Here is a 20,601-nt window from a genome sequence, read left to right on the forward strand (position 1 = left end):
TTCCTAGTCCGCCAGAATAGCTGAACCGAAGGTTAAGTAGCAGTATCGAAGACGAGCCCATGAATTCCTAAAAGACACAATGATGCCCTATCCAGATGCAGACTACAGACCATGGAGAAACTTGAAGTCCTGAGATGAATGCAGTTGGTAAACGATGATGCCATTCCCAGACAAGGAGCTGAAGGCCCCAAAACGGAGAAATCAGATTCGTAAAATTAAGTAAGTGACTAATTATATAGTATTCTCCCTCACAAATAAAGGACTGTTGGAGCTCTAATATCAGATTAGTATAATGTTTAGAAAGATGTTAAAGGAAGGATATACAAAAATATAAATATATACATAAATATAGAGATAAGTCAGATGATAGTTTTCAGTTTTGATTAATGTATAATTAGACATATGTAGAAAGCAAAGGAGAGAAATTTGATATTAGTTACTGTCTAACATATAGGTATAATATATTTTGGAAGGTAAGGGTAGAGAATACAGAGAAAGAAATAGCCTTATGAATGTAGCTAACATTTGGGACCAGCTTTAGTCCAGAAATTGATGTCAAATGTACTATCTGTCTTGATTAGAGAAAGTTGTGAAATTATATTCCCCAAGACAAAATGGGGCACTAATTAAACCGGGAGTTAAGAGTAAAATTCCGAAATCAATTTATAAGGTAAGGATTTGATTTAAATAGGAGAAAGGCAGAGGCGGATTTAACGGCGGGCGCACCGGGCGCGCGCCCTGGGCCCCGACTTCTGAAGAGCCCACGCAAAACCCCAACAAATTAGTTGAATATATTAGTTCAAAACTTTGTGATTATTATTATGCTATTATTAATTACATTATACATATATTATATTCAAATTTTATTGGAAATAAAACATTAATAGTAAATAATATTTTTTATTTATTTAAAAAATTGGTTAACATTTATTTTTATTTTCCCTGTCTCTCTCTTTTTTTTAAGGGGCCCAATATTTTCTTCTGCGCCCGGGGCCTCAACCGACCTTAATCCGCTTCTGGAGAAAGGGTGTACCTAATCCTCTTAAGCAATTATTGTTCATGTGTGAAGAAGAAGCTATAGCAGTTTTTGTAAAGATATTAAGTTTGTTGTGTATAAAGAAGTAACCTTTCTAGTGCAAAACCAATGTATTTAATTGCCATATATAACTGATAATACATAGGCAAATTTGAGTAATAATAATATGTGCTTGAGAATTGTTAATTTTTATATTGTGTATATGAGTATAAATAAAATGTTATGTTATATATTAATGTGTGTGTTGTTTGTCATTCTTGAACACTCAGCCTGTCCGAGGGGAATTATAAATAATTGAGAAGTTCCCTTGAACCTGGAATTCTCCTGTAAAGTAAAGTCAGATGTGTAAGTGGGGAAATTAAATTAGGTTGGACAACAACTGTATATGGGAACAAAATAAATAATAAAAATAATAAATATAACCAAATATATAAAATATCTCTCTTTTAAAAAAATCCACCCCCCACAATTGGCGAAATTCCAGCCAGGATTAATTCCACATCGGAAGGCTGTGTTCAGGATGACAAAGCAATTTTAGAACAGTTGCTGAAACTGAAAAAAAAATTCAGCTGGCGAGCCAGAACAGTAGTAAAAGATAAACAGGAGGTTAATGAATGTAGAGCAAGGAATGGTAGTAGAAATGTGTTAAATAATAAATAAAAGTGTAAACAACATATAGATGTTGATTATTCAAATGTGGATTTGAATTCATATATAGATGTTGATTATTCAAATGTGGATTTGAATTCATATATAGATGTGAATTCATATAGATGTGGATTATTCAAAAGTGAGTATGGATTGATTGTATGGTAAATTGACTATGGATAGATTAACAGGAGATTGATAAAGATAGAGCAAGGAATGGTAAGAGCAAATGTGTTAAATAATAAATAATAAATAAAAGAGTAAACAACATATAGATGTTGATTATTCAAATGTGGATTTGAATGCATATATAGATGTGAATTTATATAGATGTGGATTATTCAAAAGTGATTATGGATTGATTGTACGGTAAGTTGACTATTGATAGATTAACAGGAGATTGATGAAGATAGGGCAAGGAATGGTAAGAGCAAATGTGTTCAGTATGGATTAATAAATAAAAGTGTAAGCACCATATAGATGTGGATTACTCCAAAGTTATTATGGATTAATTGTACAGTAAATTGAATATTGATAGCATATTATTGTTAATTGAAAGTCAATTAATAAGTTACAGATTGATTAATAGAAGTTGATTATCATTTTGTCGGGGCTTAGAGGGGAACAGGTATCCTGTGTGTTATCAGACACTCAGCCTAAAACATTGATGGATCCAATATCTCTCTATTACAGAAGATTTAGGAGAAGTCCGGTTGGCCTGCCTCCCTAAAATCCACTCATGCACACCTTCTCGATGGTAAGCCCTGTTACGTCACTTAGGTGGCAACGAACGTGTAGAATGGTTCTCTTCAAGACGCCTGGTCAGCGTGAAGAGGAAAAGACCAAACCCTCCAGCAATGAGAGCACAACAATACAAATGGCCCTCAGTCCCCAGCAGCTTTCACTTTCCCTCTTACGGCAGCGAGAGGATCGGAGTGGGAGCAGAGGGTGCTAAGAATCTCTGGGTACGACCAGGCTGCCATGCACGGAAACTGAACTTGGCCTGTTATAACGTACGATCACTCATCGGTGAAGAGAGGATATTAGAGCTGGAAAAGGAATTAGAAAATGTGAATTGGAATATCATCGGTTTGGCTGAAACAAGAAGAATAAATGAATCACTTATAAGTTTATCAAGTGGAAATCTGCTGTACACCAATGGAAACAGTGAAAGGAGTGAAGGTGGAGTTGGGTTTCTGATCCATAAAGATTTTAAAAACAACATTTTGGAATTCAAAAGTACATCACCAAGGGTGTCAAGACTAATACTCAAGATTTCTAAGAGGTACAAGCTAAAGATTATAATGATTTATGCACTAACATCGAGCCATGATGATGAAGAGGTTGAAGAAATGTACACTGAAATTGAGAATCTTCTAGATGAGCAGAAAACCCACTACACTATTATTATGGGGGACTTCAATGCTAAGGTTGGAAAAAGGCAAAACAGCGCAGAAAGAGGAACTATAGGAAATTTTGGAATTGGTGAAAGAAATAAAAGAGGCGAAAGACTTGTGGAATTTGCAGAATCTCAAGGACTGTCAGTAATGAACCCTTTTTTCAAGAAAAGGGTGAACAGAAAGTGGACATGGAAGAGTCCAAATGGATTAACAACTAATGAAATCGACTTCATCCTCACTAACAGAAGATATATTGTGACTGATGTTACCGTCCTGAATAACGTAAATGTTGGAAGTGATCACAGAATGGTAAGATGTACACTTGATATAGATGTAGGAAAGGAAAGGAAAAAACTGACTCGAGTAAATAATACAAAGGTCTTTGAAATAACAGAGGAGGAGAAAAAGCAGTATGTACTGGAACTTAAGAACAAGTTTGAGCTTCTGCAGAATGCTCAGGACCAAGATATCGACGAGGAATATTACAACTTTCTGAAAGTGATAAAGCCCAAGAAACCTATAGGGAAACAGAAATCCAAAGAAGAAAAAATTAGTCAAGAAACACTTGTCATGATGAACCAAAGACGACAAATGAAGAGCAAGAAAAACACTGACAGGGAGAAAATTGAGTATACTGAGTTATGCAAAGCCATTAGAAAGAGACTCAGAGAGGACATAAGAAGATTTAACACAAGAAAAGTAGAACAAGCATTAAGGGAAAACAAAGAATTTAAATCAGCAGCCATGAGCAGTAATACAGAAAGACAAATGATACTGAAACTGAAGAATAGCGATGGTGTACATATAAACAGCAGAGAAGGCATAATTCAAATAGCAGAAGATAGAGAATTACACAAGGAGCGAGGGAATGATTCCAGCAGTGGGGAACATGGATTGCAAAGTAGCAACACATACTACATACCCGATATTCTTCCTGATGAGGTAGAACATGCATTGAAGAAAATGAAGAATCGGAAAGCCCCCGGGGGAAGATGAAGTTACTGTAGAGTTGTTAAAATTGGGAGGAAGAGACATAACACAAAAACTGGCAAGGCTCTTCACAAAGTGCATTAGAAAAGGTGTGATGCCTAAGCAGTGGAATAATGCAATCATAGTTTTGCTGCATAAGAAAGGAGATAAATCAGAAATTGGAAATTATAGACCAATTAGCTTGTTATCCCATATCTACAAGTTGTTCACAAGGGTCATTACTAACAGATTAGAAAGAATACTCGATGAGAATCAACCGAAAGAGCAAGCTGGCTTTAGGACAGGATTCTCAACTACGGATCACCTTCACGTAATATCACAGCTAATGGAGAAAGCAAATGAATATAAAACACCATTATGCCTGGCATTTGTGGATTATGAAAAGGCATTTGACTCCATACAGCATAAGGCAATGTTTCGGGCACTGGAAAGACAAGGCATAGATACTCCATATATTATGATTTTGAAGAAAATATATGAGAGTGCTACATCCTTTATTAGACTAGACAAAGACAGTAGGAAATTTAAAATTGAGAAAGGAGTTCGACAAGGAGACACAATATCTCCGAAGCTGTTTACTGCTGCCCTTGAGGAAGCTTTCAGTAGATTAGACTGGTCGCAGAAAGGAGTCAATGTGAACGGAGAGTACCTAAACCATTTACGATTTGCAGATGACATTGTGGTCATAAGCCACGATCCCAAAGAATTAGAGGAAAATCTTAATCAGTTATGCACAGTTAGTAAGGATTTTGGACTCAAGATGAATATGGCTAAAACAAAAGTAATGATGAACAAGTATGCCACGGAAAGGGAAATAATGATTGAAGGAGCAGTAATTGAAAAGGTGGAGTCATATACTTATCTGGGACAAGTTATTAGCTGTAATAATGATAAATGGCTGGAAGTCAAGAGAAGAATAAATTTTGGATGGATAGCATTCAGGAAATATAGTCACATACTGAAGAGCAATATCCCAGTTTGTCTGAAACATAAAATAATGAATCGATGTATACTCCCCACCATGACTTATGGAAGTGAAACTTGGGCACTCACCAAAGGAATGGAAGAGAAGCTGAGAACTATACAGCGAAGAATGGAACGAATTATATTGGGAATCAGACTGTTAGATAAGAAGAGAAACACATGGATTAGGCAGCAAACTCAAGTAAAGGACATTCTTATCAAAACTAAAGAACTAAAATGGTCTTGGGCAGGACACATAGCTCGAAGACATGATGACAGATGGACTAAGAAAATAACAGAATGGTACCCAAGAGGAGCTAGAAGAAAACCTGGAAGACAAAGGCGGAGATGGATAGATGAAATTCATGAGTTTTTGAGTAGTAAATGGATGGCCAGTGCTCAAAACAGTAGGAACTGGAAAGTTGCTGGAGAGGCCTTCATCCTGCAGTGGATTGAAAATGGCTGATGATGATGATCATCATCATTTTGTTATTAGCTATCTGAATAATTCAAATAGAGAAAGTATAAACAATTAATGAACAGAGAAAGTATTTATTGAAAGTCAGTTAATAAGTTATAGATTGATTAATAGAGGTTGATTATCATTTTGTATTAGCTATTAGAATAATCTAAATAGAGAAAATATAAACAATGCTATTAAGATTACAGATGGCTACTAGTGAAAATAGAAAGATAAGGAAGGAATCCCTTAAGGTAAACTCCAGCATAGGATATAGTTTAAATGGGTCCTTAAAGCTAAGTAAATATTTAAGAAACTTAAATAGGGATCTGTAAAAGGGATAAGAAACTAGAATATTTAGAAAAACAGATAGCAGGGATAGAAGTCGAATACGAAAGACTGTTAAGGGACAATTTTGTTCCAGGAAATAACTTAGCTTAAGCTATTGTATATAATAGGGATTTGTAAATAGATGTACAGTGGTTAAATTTGGAAAGTGTAAGAGAATAGAAAAAAAAATTTACACAAGTATAGTAATTGTGGGGGGTGGAATAAAAAAGAATGATTTATATTGGTTTTATATATATTTTATATTTGAATTATTATTTATTTTATATTTATTATTTAGTATTGTTCCCTTATATTAGTTGTTGTCCACCCTAATTTAATTTCCCCACTTACACATCTGACTTTACTTTACAGGAAAATTCCAGGTTCAAGGGAACTTCTTAATTTTTTATAATTCCCCTCGGACAGGCTGAGTGTTCAAGAATGACAAACAACACACACATTAATATATAACATAACATTTTATTTATACTCATATACACAATATAAAAATTAACAATTCTCAAGCACATATTATTATTACTCAAATTTGCCTATGTATTATCAGTTATATATGGCAATTAAATACATTGGTTTTGCACTAGAAAGGTTACTTCTTTATACACAACAAACTTAATATCTTTACAAAAACTGCTATAGCTTCTTCTTCACACATGAACAATAATTGCTTAAGAGGATTAGGTACACCCTTTCTCCTATTTAAATCAAATCCTTACCTTATAAATTGATTTAGGAATTTTACTCTTAACTTCCGGTTTAATTAGTGCCCCATTTTGTCTTGGGGAATATAATTTCACAACTTTCTCTAATCAAGACAGATAGTACATTTGACATCAATTTCTGGACTAAAGCTGGTCCCAAATGTTAGCTACATTCATAAGGCTATTTCTTTCTCTGTATTCTCTACCCTTACCTTCCAAAATATATTATACCTATATGTTAGACAGTAACCAATATCAAATTTCTCTCCTTTGCTTTCTACATATGTCTAATTATACACTAATCAAAACTCAAAACTATCATCTGACTTATCTCTATATTTATATTTTTGTATATCCTTCCTTTAACATCTTTCTAAACATTATACTAATCTGATATTAGAGCTCCAACAGTCCTTTATTTGTGAGGGAGAATACTATATAATTAGTCACTTACTTAATTTTACGAATCGGATTTCTCCGTTTTGGGGCCTTCAGCTCCTTGTCTGGGAATGGCATCATCGTTTACCAACTGCATTCATCTCAGGACTTCAAGTTTCCCCATGGTCTGTAGTCTGCGCCTGGATAGGGCATCATTGTGTCTTTTAGGAATTCATGGGCTCGTCTTCGATACTGCTACTTAACCTTCGGTTCAGCTATTCTGGCGGACTAGGAATTACAACTTTATCTTCTCAGCTCACTTATCTGTGCCTTGCCTTTATCACTGCTTTCAGATGGTCGACTAGGGTTATTTCTCTCCGTACACAACACTTATTTGCATGCTGGCCACTTTCACTACCTTCCGATGACGGACTAGGTTTATTTTCTCCTTACCAAGGCTCCTACTTTCAGCTTCACAAGGCTGTTTCTTTCGGTTTACCAAGGTTCCTCCTTTCACTTATTTTCACTCTGGCCACTTTCACTTCCTTCCGATGACGGACTAGGCTATTTCTCTCTACTATATTTCTTCCATGACCAACTACTCGACTGTTCTCTTTTATTATGAAACTCATCTACCCCTTCTTAACCCACTGACCGTACTTAACCTTATCTTACTACTCCATCTTAACTTTGTCACACATTCTCAACTGGCTGGCAGGACAGGACAGGACAGGATAGGATAGGATTTATCTAACCCTACACAACTTATTACTCATTTTCCCACTAACATTGTCAAAAAACTCACGTCTGTCTTTCCTAACTCATCTCCACAAACCGCCAACAAAAGCCCAACTCTGTGTTCTTTTTTAACCCATTTTCACAAAACACTAACAAAAACTCAACTCAGTAACTTTTAACTCATTCTTTCCCTAACACCGTCAAAACTCAACGCTGTGTTTTTACTAACCCATTTCCACAAACACCAACGAAATCTTCTCAACTGTGTGTCTCTTCTCCCCGTTCACTCACTTTTTGTCATCTCAATTACGTACCGCCTCCTTATGTCGGGTCTGCCTTTTTTCTCAGTTTACCCAATCTTCTCATTTTTGTCAACTTTCATCATTTCCTATTCGTCCTTTAAAATTTCTCAAGCTGTATATTCAGAGCTCATTTTAATAAATTTCCAATTTTTCCCAGGCAATCCGCTGCTTTGAAGTTCGCCGTCACCTTCGCCAAACCTCGTTAAACTTAGCAGATTTATTTTACATGCTCTAACGACCTTGCCATCGCCGACAGTCAGACGCAAATACCTGGCCGATATTTTAGGTGTCACCGGACAAAGGGATGTCCGACAATGTTCAGTCTACAGCCCTTGTTTTTCAGAGCCATATTTATTCGCACCTGCACGTCATTAGTCCTTGCCATGGTGGGAACTGAAATGTATCCCTAATTGCTAATAGCTTACCGCTCCCTTCTCTAATTCAACCTTGTCTAATTTTTAATCCTAGAAATGAGTGACCTAGAATAATATTTGTGACTGGAAATGTTTACTGTCCTATTTTGCTATTTCCTAAGCTTTATTTTAAATAAATCTCACTCATTTCTAAAATATTAACATGTAAGATTTTACATCTTACAGTCTTATGTATGTAGTCTTATTCGAACCAATATAGTCTTATTCGAACAAGAAGAGGGTGACGTGGTACAGGTGGTCATTGTAGTGTCTGCCATGGAATGTCTTCTTCACCCATCTTTCCGTCTTTGTTTCTTCTGTCCGTGTGAGTTTAGTCCCATTGTTGAGGTTGAGTGTTGTGTGCCGGTTGTCTATCTTTCTTATGGCTTAGTAGATTGGTGTTCTGTTTTCCTGGAAATAATCCCGCAGGTCTTTAATCGCCTTTTTCAATGAGATCAGTCAATCCTCTCCCTCCTTCTTTACGTGCTATGGTCAGTCTTTCGATGGCCGACACTTCATGTGGTGTTGACGTATCTTGGTCATCATTAACCTGGTCGATCTCATAATCTCCTCCAGCTCGATGTTGGTCCAGTTTATGATCCCGAAAGAGTACTTAATACTGGGACTGCATAAGTGTTTATGGCTGTGACCATGTTTCCATCATTATTATCTCTCTATACATTAAAAAAGTTTTCCTCCTGGTGATATTTATTCGAGCCAATGGGAGAAGAGGGATGCAGGTGACGTGATACAAGTGGGCGAAGAAATTAAGTCACTGCAAATGCGCGGGTAAATAATTACTTAGGTGATTTCCTGATTAGATTTTTTCGATCAGTGCGTTATAATGTTATTATATTAATATAATTACGAGAGGGGTGTAGAAGATTTGACTAACTCCGTCATACCTCTACATTTTACGTGGGATAAAACCGGAAATAAATGGCTTCGACGTAAAAATATGTAAAGTGGCTGCTCAGCTGAATAGCGTCTCGCCACAAGATGTCTCATTTGAAATCATTGTTACGCAAATCGAAACGTCTAAGGTGTTTCGAAGACATGAGAACTGTCAACGGAGTAATGTAAGAGACTTTTCAAGGAGCCGTTCGAGCGGCAAGTCTAAGAAATCGGTCGATCATGTGTGAAGAAAACTCTTTCCGAAGCGGCTTCAGTAATAATGCCGAGCAGGGTAAGACATTTTTTTGTGTATATTTGATATTGGCTGGGGGTTGGCGAGCGAAGCGAGCAGGGGGAAGAGCTCCCCCTTAGTTATTATTATTAGGGGGTGATACGGCTGTATAATAGGGGTGAAAGCAAACCTTTTGGCAATAATTCTGTGAATCTTACAGAATTATTTACAATATTTTACAAAAATTATGGTTAGACATTTAAATTAATGTTAGTTGATTTCGATAAGATTTGAATAGGCTGCTATTATATATGTTGTTATAATTCCCACTACACTACACAGTATTGACTGCTTCTTCTGTCTTCCAATGCTAGAAATTGAGGTTACGCAAAATTGAAAAAGATATTGAATTTCCTTCGGGATACTCCCATTCTATAATTGTAGTAAGCTGTGGGCTTCGGATAGACTCTTCACTCTGTATTGCTTGCTCTGGCAGTATTTCGTTGGATATATTTTCAATGAAACGAATAGGTTTGTTGCATTCCTTTGGAAAAAATCTTTAGTCTGGAGAGGTTGTTTTTCACAAACCGTAATGGTAGGTGGGGATTGCCATTACTGCGTCAGGAACGGGGGGGGGGGTAGAGATGAAGCCTTGAAGACATGGAGCATCAATCACTCCGATATGCATTTCAGAAATTAAGAGGATGTTATTCGTTGCTATGCGAAGTAGCCAGGGAGTGATATTTAGGTTTGTATATACTATAATACTGCTTTGGTGATGGTGAATGGGTTTCCCATTACCCTGTTCATCCAGCTCATTATCCAGTACTCGATTGCGAAGATCTACTAATATAAGACGGTGGGGCAGAAGACCAGATTGGCGATGCGCAAAGTGCAATTGGCTGCAAGCATTACTGGACGTATCTCACGATTACTTCCACGTTGAGCAGGCCCGTCAGCTCCTGTCGGATTGCCCACGTTGCAGAGTACGTTTTCTTTTTCATTGTGGAGAAATGACTGCGAAAAGCGAGACCCTCATCTCATGTTAAGCCAAGGTCGGTGTGAGACTGCACCTTGTGTATTTGCGAACCGTTATAATAGGCTCTGATGTCATTCTTCATCCTCTTTTCGCTAAAGGTGAGTTGAGCTGATTTGAATATATTGAGCTCCAGGCATATTTGTTGTAGAGGCTAGCAAATAGGGTAGAAACTCGATGAATTACGATATGAGTCTGTGCAGAGCCATTCGAAGTTATATACAATTCGAGGTCGTCCGCGTAGAATGAGAAATCACTGTATCTAGAGAGGAAAGGTGCGAGAGCGGCAGAGAACAGTAAACCGGATAAGACTCCGCCCTACGGTACTTCCCGTGTTACTATGCACACTTGCCTGAAAGATTTATGGCTTATGAGCAGCTGTCTGGGCGTAAGAATTAGGTTGATGATTTCTACAGAATGTAAATCAGAGCACGGATTGAGAGAGTATTATATGCAGAAGATATATCAAAGAAAAAATTATGTCCAGTTAAGATTTGTTGTTGAGAACTGTTTGTATTTTAAACAGGGTGTCAAGTAGGTTAGTATATGTAGATCTTTTGGGATCACTATATGAAGATGTTTAAGTCTGTGAAGGAAGCAGTGATCAACGAGTGCTGTCTGGATAGTTTTCTCAAAAACTTTCCACAAATAGCATCCCATTGAGATAGGTCTAAAGTCCTTGGGCTGCTTAGGGTTTCTTCTTTTAGGTATGGATTGAACCTTGTAGTGATTCCATACGGCCCGGATTGTCCCGGATTTTAAAATCTGATTAAAGACACCCAGAAGGGGCTCCACAATGAAGGCACTACATTTTTCGACACACGTTTTGAACAATGAAGGCGCTAACACTTTTTGGACAAATGTGTCCAAACAGTTGCCACTGTCTGGACACATTTGGTGGTCGAGTTGGCTATGTCATATTTGACTCCTTCAGGATTTCCCGAGACTTCCAGGTATGACAGCAGGGAAGTGATGTTGTACTGTTATATGCGAAACGATAGTCAAGGGACTCAAGGCAGTTATCATCATCAATGTTATGTGCCAGCTGATCAGTGGTTTCCATTGTAATATTTCTGCTGAGATCCGGTAGGGCAGACTTTTCTTTCTGTACAGAGGGGGAGGGGGGGGCACTTTCTGCTGATGTGTAGGATTCCTCAATACATATTGAGGAATCCTATATTGAGAAGGGATGCTGTGTCCGTCTTTGTTGTTAGGCTCATTATTAGGATTAAATTCTTCCTTGCATGAAAAACATGAAAAATGGGGCCTCAGTTGCTTGTTCATCAGTTTTAAGGCACGATCCACAAAATGTACCGTGACACGTAATACATGCAATGCACAGTCAATTCAGTGTTTAATTTGCATAATTTACCCTCAGCTATAGCCAGAATAAATGTACGGTCATATCAAATGCGTGTACTACTTACTCCTGTTTGCCAATGGGCTACGTGAGGCTTTTAAAGCATAGAAAAACTGCACTTGTTTATAAAATCATTTTTGCGATGATTCTATCGACAAAGCCTAATTCCTCCTAAACTACCTGCACTTTCAATTCAAATAAGTAGATTGTAGGCTTAAGAATATCTGGCTGTGAAACAAGCACTTCTTTCGCACGCCAGCGACTGACTCCGGACGATATTTTCGTGCAAAGTGACTTAAAAAAGAAAACAATAGCAGCGACCCAAAGAATGCTTCTTTTTTTTATGTCAACACACCATTTTAAGGATAACTTCACACAGAATGACATTCGTAGAGATATAAACATCTAACAGATGGCATTTGAACTTTTTTTCTGTTTAGAATTTGTATACTAATCACCCAGTTATGCTCCATTTTCAACGAGGATGTAGTACGTTGAATCACAGTACGCAACGGTAGTTTTGCGCGCATTCCAAGACGTCGTCCTATATTCTAAAAATAATGTTACTCTTGTTTCCGCGTTTTATGCTCACACTTTTCATATAGACAGTTCGAATCTTTTACGTTTTCTGCAATGCAGTACTGACAAAACGTTCAACAGAAAAATGAATAAACGAGTACGTTTCCATCAAGTGATGCAGAACTCAAAAACTACCAAAATGGTGCAATTATGCAGACAAGGAGATTATTTTTTTTTCTGTCCCCGTGTTCATTAATTTTTAAGATTTATATAAATTTAACGTGAGTGAACTTACTAATCATTATTCTGGCACATAAAGTATTAAATAAATAAAATTAAAAGTAAATAAATAAATACAAGTCAGTCAAGAAGATATAATAATCCAGTTCTATTTTGCTTAACTCCACAGGAAAGGAATATTAATATAACCGACTGGAGTCTCTTACCTTTAGCATTTACGTTTGTGCAAATATAATTATTTAGTACACCATTCAGGGAATTCTTCCCCCCCCACCACCTTTAAATCTACAGCTGTTTCCAACTTAATTATTAGGCGCGTTATTAGTGAAAGAAAATCGGAAGAGCTTTTGAAAGAAAATAGGTGCCTCACATTTCAGATTTAAGCCCTGATGATTACTGGTACAGATCCGGTGCTGGTGCACAACGAGAGAGAGAGAGAGAGAGAGAGAGATAAGGAATGTGTTCCGATATCAGCTCTCCTTCGCTGTTCATGATTTTACTGCTCGAATCTGATCATGTATTGATTCATAGAGACACTTTAAGCAAAATGAGGCCTTATAACAAGAAAACGTAATAATCGAAGCTTGCTTATGTTTTCTTGTATAAAGATTAATATGTTTAAGTCAAAACATTTACGTATTTTATGATTATTTTTCTGTTTATACATCTCTTTATAGCTCCTGTAAGTTTACAAATATAACCTTATTTGAGTTGAACTTTGAGTAAAAAAAAAAAAAAAAAAAAACTTTTTTTTTGACATGCAGCGTGGAAGGCCGGGGGGGGGAGAAAGATATGCGTGTTCATTTGGGAATGCATGGTTATGGGTAAATGTACGATCTGCGGGGCAAGAATATCTGAAGAGAGGTGCAGACCATCCTGAACACCTATGGTGAGACCTATGCAGCAGGGGAGAGTTTCATCAGAAAAATAATGCCAGATCACGTCGCACCAGACTGGTTGACTGCTATTTAAAGATGAGTATCGTTATCTGTATGGCGTGGCCGTTAAAAAGAAAAGTGATTTTTTTTTTTTTTTTTATTTGCTGACCCTGTCGCTATGGGAAACAGGGGGAATTCTTCTATCAGTACTGAAACGTTTAGAATGATAATAGGAAACGGTCTGCTTTAACGGCGCAGGAACAAAAACCAGTGGGGGTGTATATTCTTGCCCCATTGGGCTAAGAGGCCGATCACAACACAGCCCAACAACTACACTACGCAGACGCGTTCGCCACTTCACTGATCGGTTTTGCTGGGTGTAGTAACTTCCATACACATGACGGGATTGCCATAGTCTGGCTCGGAACAGCTTTCATACAAGAAAAAAAAAGCCGACCGGGCTAGCTGGGTGGGTAAAGTGCCTGCCTGGCAACCCAAAGGTCGCCGGTTCGATTCCCGCTTCGGACTTGAATCAAAGTACTGCAAAAACATTGGGAGGTGCATTATGGCCACAGAAGCCGATGCGCCAACTACTACCAAATTAAAAAAAAAAAAAAAAAATCTAAGGCGGTCAGAGCGATCTCTCGACCTTCATTCTAGAGCGCAGGGGTCGGCAACCTTTTTTAAGTGAAGAGCCATTTTTGATCTAATTTAAAAAAAGAGAATCCGAAGAGCCGCACCTCAACTCAAGCTTGGGGAAGGGGGTTAAGAAATGGAATAGAGTGAGAAGGTGTTTTATTTATAAATACAGTGGATCCCGTTTATTTGGGGAAAATCTTAAAAAACAGAACCGAATCAAGAAAATAGCCAGGGTTTACTTCGCTTAATTGGGACGGCTTGTTATTTGGTTTTTAGGAGCATTAGCAACTAAGGCCATATTGCTCCGGGATATGCGGTGGTCATTCCCTTGACCTTTCCGCATCCTCCGTATTTGGTGGTGACGGGCTCGAACCCCGGTCTAATCAAGAAGCGTGTGCTACGCACTGCTGCTCCTTCCCACCTGGCTACGGAGGCGCCCAATTGGGACGGCATGCCGTTTAATCGGGGCGGGAGACCGCAGCACTGCAGATTGTCTCCGACCGCACCACGTAGTTTAGTCGAATTTCTGGAAGTCACAACCATAAAACAATAAAATCAATTAGTAGTCACCTGTTTATTGGGCTTTTCTGTTAGTGCAATCTATCATAAACGGATAGTAAACTCGACCTTATTGAATTTGCAAATAATACCGACAGCTGGAATTCTGTGGATTATTATGTGAAATGTGTTTATACTTCCATGGATTCTTCAATCATATAAAAAAATTAATTTTCAGAATCCGCTCTTCATTCCTGTTTTTAAAGCTTTGTAACTTGTTACTCCATTCTCACTTGCGCGTATCGTGTTACTTGCATTTTGTGTGTGCCGTGTTCTTTGTTATTAATTGTTTATCTTTTTACTGTTTTGAGTTTTAATCCCCACCCACAAATGTCAGTGAACAGAAATGTCAACTATTTAGTATGTACATATTACAGTACGTTAATTATTCCGATTATCAGGCATCATTTAATTGGTAAGGTAATAAAGGGTAAATTCATGCTTCATATATCTATAATGCATTTAGGGCTTATGCCTCAGGCTGCGAGAAAGTCTAGACTATGTATAAATGCATCATTAAACACAGCCAATTCTAAATTAACAAAATATTTGCAAAAGCGGCATCGTTTTAATTCATATCTCATATTGTGAATACCTCCACAACGAGTTGCCATGATATTGCACTACTCCGAATAAGTAACGCTTCACCTAAAGGAGAAGACTAATGTTACTAATTCTCAGTGGATACCATCCACTGAGAATAAGTAATAACAACTCATTTATTATTCTCAGTGGTATCCACTGAGAATAATAAATGAGTTAAGTGCAAATAATGCATTTGCACTTAACTTATACATAGTCTAGACTTTCTCACAGCCTGAGGCATAAGCCCTAAATGCATTATAGTATTAATACATCATATACCATCACGCATCTCTCGTATTGTGGAGTTATACTTCACAACTGTTTTGCTATTATTGCGTCACTTGGGTACCTACCCACTCACCGAAGAAGGGCCAAATAGCCCTGAAACGGTGCCGCCAGGGGGAGCCTGATGATGTCCGGAGTTTCCGAGAATAGGTAACAACAGCCTTCTCCACTGGGGAAGCGTTGCCTATTCAAGGAGTTTGAGTTTTTGAGTGGTGTGAGTTGAAGGAGTTACTGTCCCTTTCATTCTTCTATACCGTTTCTTTTCCACTCCTACTATTACTTTCCCTCTACCTTTTTGCTTTTCTAAGTCTAATAGGGACAACTGGATCGTCGAGTTATTATCCCACACAAATACAAAATAGCCCTGAAACGGTGCCGTCTGGGTGGTGATATCTCGCATTGTTTAGACGGTTTCTTGATTTATTTTTAATATAGTTCATGTTCAAAAATATTTGCCCGCAGAAATACGTCGAACCAAAAACTGAGAGAAGTCCAAACGCAAATATTTTCAAATTTATATACTTGTCGGATAAGCTACTCCACGCATCGAATACAATTTGGTCTTGCTTTTTCAACTCATCTATCGCCGTCCATTTATGTAGAATTGGAAGGGCAGCCTTTTGCCTTTCCAAACCCTCAATTTCAGTTTTAAGGCATTTTAGTCTTGCACTCCATATGTCCTTGATTTTTAAATCCTCTTAACTCCATTTCAAATTGTGCTTCATGTGGGCTAAAAGTCAAAGAGCCGCAGTTACATGTTCAAAGAGCCGCAGGTTGCTGACCCCTGCTATAGCGCATGCTTCTGGTACACTTGAGAGTATAAGCATTGATGACTTATGACTACTACTAAATTATATAACATTTAATCACTTGTAATATCGGTTATAAATGCAAAATAAATACATCAGTAATTAACAAAATAAATATAAATCAGTAATAAATATAAAAGGGTATTTACTTTTATTTCACTGTTACTGTTTTTTTTTTTTTTTTTTTTTTTTGATTTGGTAGTTGTTGGCGCATCGGCTTCTGTGGCCATATTGCACCTCCCAAGGTTTTTGCAGTACTTTGATCCAAGCCCGAGGCGGGAATCGAACCCGCGACCTTTGGGTTGCCGGGCAGGTACTTTACCCACTCGGCTAGCCCGGTCGGCACTGTTACTGTAGCAGTGTCATAACTCAACGACACTTTATACACCGGCTGGGAGAGCCTTCTTCGATATGCATATTTCTGTTATTTTTTATACATTTTTATCTGCCTGTCTTTCTTTCTGCGTTTTATAATATTTATAGCATAGGTTTGCGGAGGGATATCAACTGGCGGTGTGTCAGATACACAGCGGTTCGCCTGTTGGATTTAAAAAGAGAGGAATCGTTGGAGGGAATAGAATATTTCCCGTGTTCGGCTTAACGCTTTGAAACTTGTCTGTATAATATTTATACAGACTGTATAAATATTATACAATCTGTATAATATTTATTTTTAAAAATATATGAAGCAAACGTGATGCGATTCCCATGCACTATAAGAATGAAATTTTTATAGTGCATGGGAATTCTTCTATTCCTCAAATACTTCCATTTACTTTTCAGTTGCACTTCATAATTCTGAACGAAATCAGGGACAATTAGATTTCGACACAACTTCCATTGTCCTCTTATAAATCTGCAGGAATCCTTATTTAATGATAATTGTCTAATATGGTTCTTCTTGCAGCAAGTATCCCTCTCCCACCCCATGCACACTTCTGGAACTTCTTGCATCAAGTAGCAGCAGAGCGGAAAAGGCGAGATCATTCACTAACCGACCCGGAAGCCTACAAAACCCGTTATTAGCTAGGTCACTCTATCATAATATCTAGCAACCGACCGTAAAATGTAGTAGAATTAACTGGGAAGTGGAAATTTTGCTCTACGGTCTAAATATGGCTTTGTAACTCCAGATTTGCAATTTGCCTGGATGATGGTACTATACAGGGGATTACCCAATGCTGGATCGTGTGGCTCCTTGCATCTGCATTGTGTCGTGTATCGACGTCATCTCCGCAGATGTCAGGATATAATCCGAGTCACGTGTGACAATATCATGACGTACCATGTATTGTATTTGCATGCGACCATGTGTATGCAAAACATATGAATTGGTTAATAAAGTTGATACCGAGTGTATAGGGTTGGCGAATGATTGTTAGTATAATTAAGGATAAATCAGAGAAAAGGATGATAAAAACATAACTATACACGTAATTATGTAATTGGATAAATATGAGACGCCCACTCGTAAAGGAAAGACCAACAACTTCTTTAATGAGAGTGAGAGAAAATTACGAAGATGTAACATAAGTGCATGTTATTTGCACAACGAATGACGGGGTGTAAATAAAGAGGTTTTTAAACAGTAATTTGATACTGACTCTCGCATGCCATTTTGATCGGCGTTTCTTATCTTATCTTCCACTTCCCGCAACCTCTTTTTGAGAAAAACGAAACCTTTACGAACCTCTTATTGGTCCTACCAAGATTAGAACTTTGTGTTCTTTATTATAATACTTCACCATCCCTGGGATATTCTTCTGACCGGTCGAGAACCCACTGCTATATAAAATGCTTTCTTCCACCCCCCCCCTCTAAAGAAACAAGCTTGCCCTTGGACGGAGCAATTCAGATCGAATTACCATTCCTTTTTCAGAAGTTGCTTGTGTCTCTTTTACTGTCTTCCTCATATGCTCTCTTCATTTAGCGGCTACAACTGCATTCTCTTCTATTTCTACAGTGTTTTCACATTTCTAAAACACACACATGCACACAAAAATAACAAAAAAAGTAATATGAGAATTACTAGAGTGTCCTGGAAGTTTTGCGACACCCTGCAACTAAAGCATTTTGAATTCAGTTAGAAAAATTAACAGTTAACATTTATAGACCCTAATCAGTCCGATTTATAAATGAGATTAAAAGAGCTCTTTAATTTAAAAAAAAAAGTCAAAACCATAATACCTGACCCCTGTGCATATTTGGAACGTCCTGCTTGCTAAAAAAACCGTACTACTAATACTCGCTTGATAACGTCTGAAACGAAAAGCCTGTATGAGCATCGCGGGCAGGCGACCTATATGACTCCTCATATGGTTGGTTTTCTGTTTCGAATTTCCTTTTATGTTCTGCACAATTTCAAATGACAGTTTTATTTCTGTATTAATTACATTAAGTCCATTTAATGTTATTGGTTTAGGTGTATCCATTCGTGTGGGCGTGTTAATTTTTACCAGTTTAAAAGGAATATATGTGATAGTTTTTATTTGTGTGCAAGACTACAAACGGCCTACTGTTTGTAGAACGCCTGTGATGTCAAAGTGGCTAAAAACATAACGAAAGGTGAGGAATTTTTTTGCACTATTTTAGATTTCCTGAACTCATTAAATATATTCCTTCTTTTTTTAAAAAAGGAGGTGCTCGAATATTATATCGATCTGATTAAATAGCAATTCCCCGATAATTTCTAAACAAAAGTTAATGGTAACGAATGTTAATTCATATACAGCTTCAAATTCAGAATTAGGATCGCAAAATGAAAAGTATAATAAGTATTTAAGTTAACCACCATTCAGCATGAGATTATTTATTAAAAAGTTGACAATATTCTGATAATTCAAGGATTTCGGATACCTTATCTTTATAAAGAAAGCAAGTGAAACCGGTCCAAGAGATAAGCAAACTACGCAATTGCTTAGGATCTGATTCTTGGATATCTCTTAATACGTATTAAAATATTGCCATTATGTCTCAAACCTTTAGCCCAGACTTTCTTCCTACGTTATCTGTTCCTCTTTCATTAAGAAAACAAAAACTGTAAAATCACTGCTCTCAGATTCAGAATCTTACGGAAGCACCAAAAAGTCATCGTGGAATTCTAGAGTATTCTCAGAATTTTAAATCAGTATTCTCACAGTTTTAAAAACTATGGCTTAAAGTACCGGACTTGAAAGAGGGAGAATCCCTTCTCTGAGAGACTACTTGCTGTCATCAAAATGAATAACGCATGTGTCCCATCAGCTACTTAAAGGAGATCTCAGCTGTAGACGGAAGTAGGGGGAGGATGCTTGATGAAGGGTCGGTTGTAGTCCAGAAAGGAACAACCAATTGGAATTGCAAACCAAATAGGTACTCATTTTAGCCGCTTATTTATAATATTATTCACAGTTAAGAATAATATTATAAATCCTAAATGGGTAATTAGTCTTAGGCGGAAGGAATAGGATCCTTCCGTGAGTTTTTCAGCCTGCACAACATAAAATATCCCTTGAATGAACTCGCACTTCTACAGACATAATATACGATAAAATTATATAAATTAGAGGACTACAAGTACTGGCAAGAACTCGGACGAGATAATATTTCTACATCAGAGGCTTCTATTTAGTAGGGTTCCCCCCTCCTAACTAACTACATCGTATGAATCTGCGCTATTAATTTGCTTAACTCCTCTTTCTCCTTGTGTTCAACGTAGGCCTGTATTTGGTGCACTGACTTGTGTAGTCGATGCCTCCAAAAATTCAGTGCTTTTTTTTTTTTTTTTTTTTGAGACTGAAATCGGTCGTACATCTTTACAGCTCCTGTAAAACTAAAGGAGCTTTTTTGTTGATTTTTTTTTTTTTTTTTTTTTTTTTTTGTAATTATTTGTGGTCGAAATTTTATTTCACCTTCTAGTTTTTATCTGGCTAATCACATAGCAGGGTTTATTACTGAAATCAAGGGGATTATTTCAGAAGATATACTCGTTTGAATTAACAGCTGCTGCTAGCGGTGATTTTTGGCCCCAAAAACTCAAGCGTCGGAGATAAATATTTCTTTGTGCAATTAATTAATTATAATTAATTGTAGACCAGCGAGTCAGATTTCTGTGGTTGGTAAGATTATGCAGTCTATAAAAGCATAATATAGGACCATCTCGACAAGAATGATATCCTAAATGTCTATCAGCATGGTATAAAGAAGGGTA

At 37.3% G+C, this 20,601-nt stretch overlaps 1 protein-coding gene across 1 annotated transcript in view; it reads left to right on the plus strand.

Moving 5' to 3' along the window:
- Nucleotides 1-18,848: 18,848 nt before the first annotated feature.
- Nucleotides 18,849-20,601, plus strand: part of LOC150076347 (phospholipase D1-like) — a 496,427-nt gene continuing 494,674 nt past the window's right edge. The window contains exon 1 of the mRNA XM_090387709.1: nucleotides 18,849-18,977. The gene's annotated coding sequence lies outside the window, so the exon portion shown is untranslated. The remainder of the gene's footprint in view (nucleotides 18,978-20,601) is intronic.

Source organism: Mastigoproctus giganteus, chromosome 13 (genome assembly GCF_048544385.1).
Source record: "Mastigoproctus giganteus isolate SK-2022 chromosome 13, ASM4854438v1, whole genome shotgun sequence".
NCBI lineage: Eukaryota > Metazoa > Arthropoda > Arachnida > Uropygi > Thelyphonidae > Mastigoproctus > Mastigoproctus giganteus.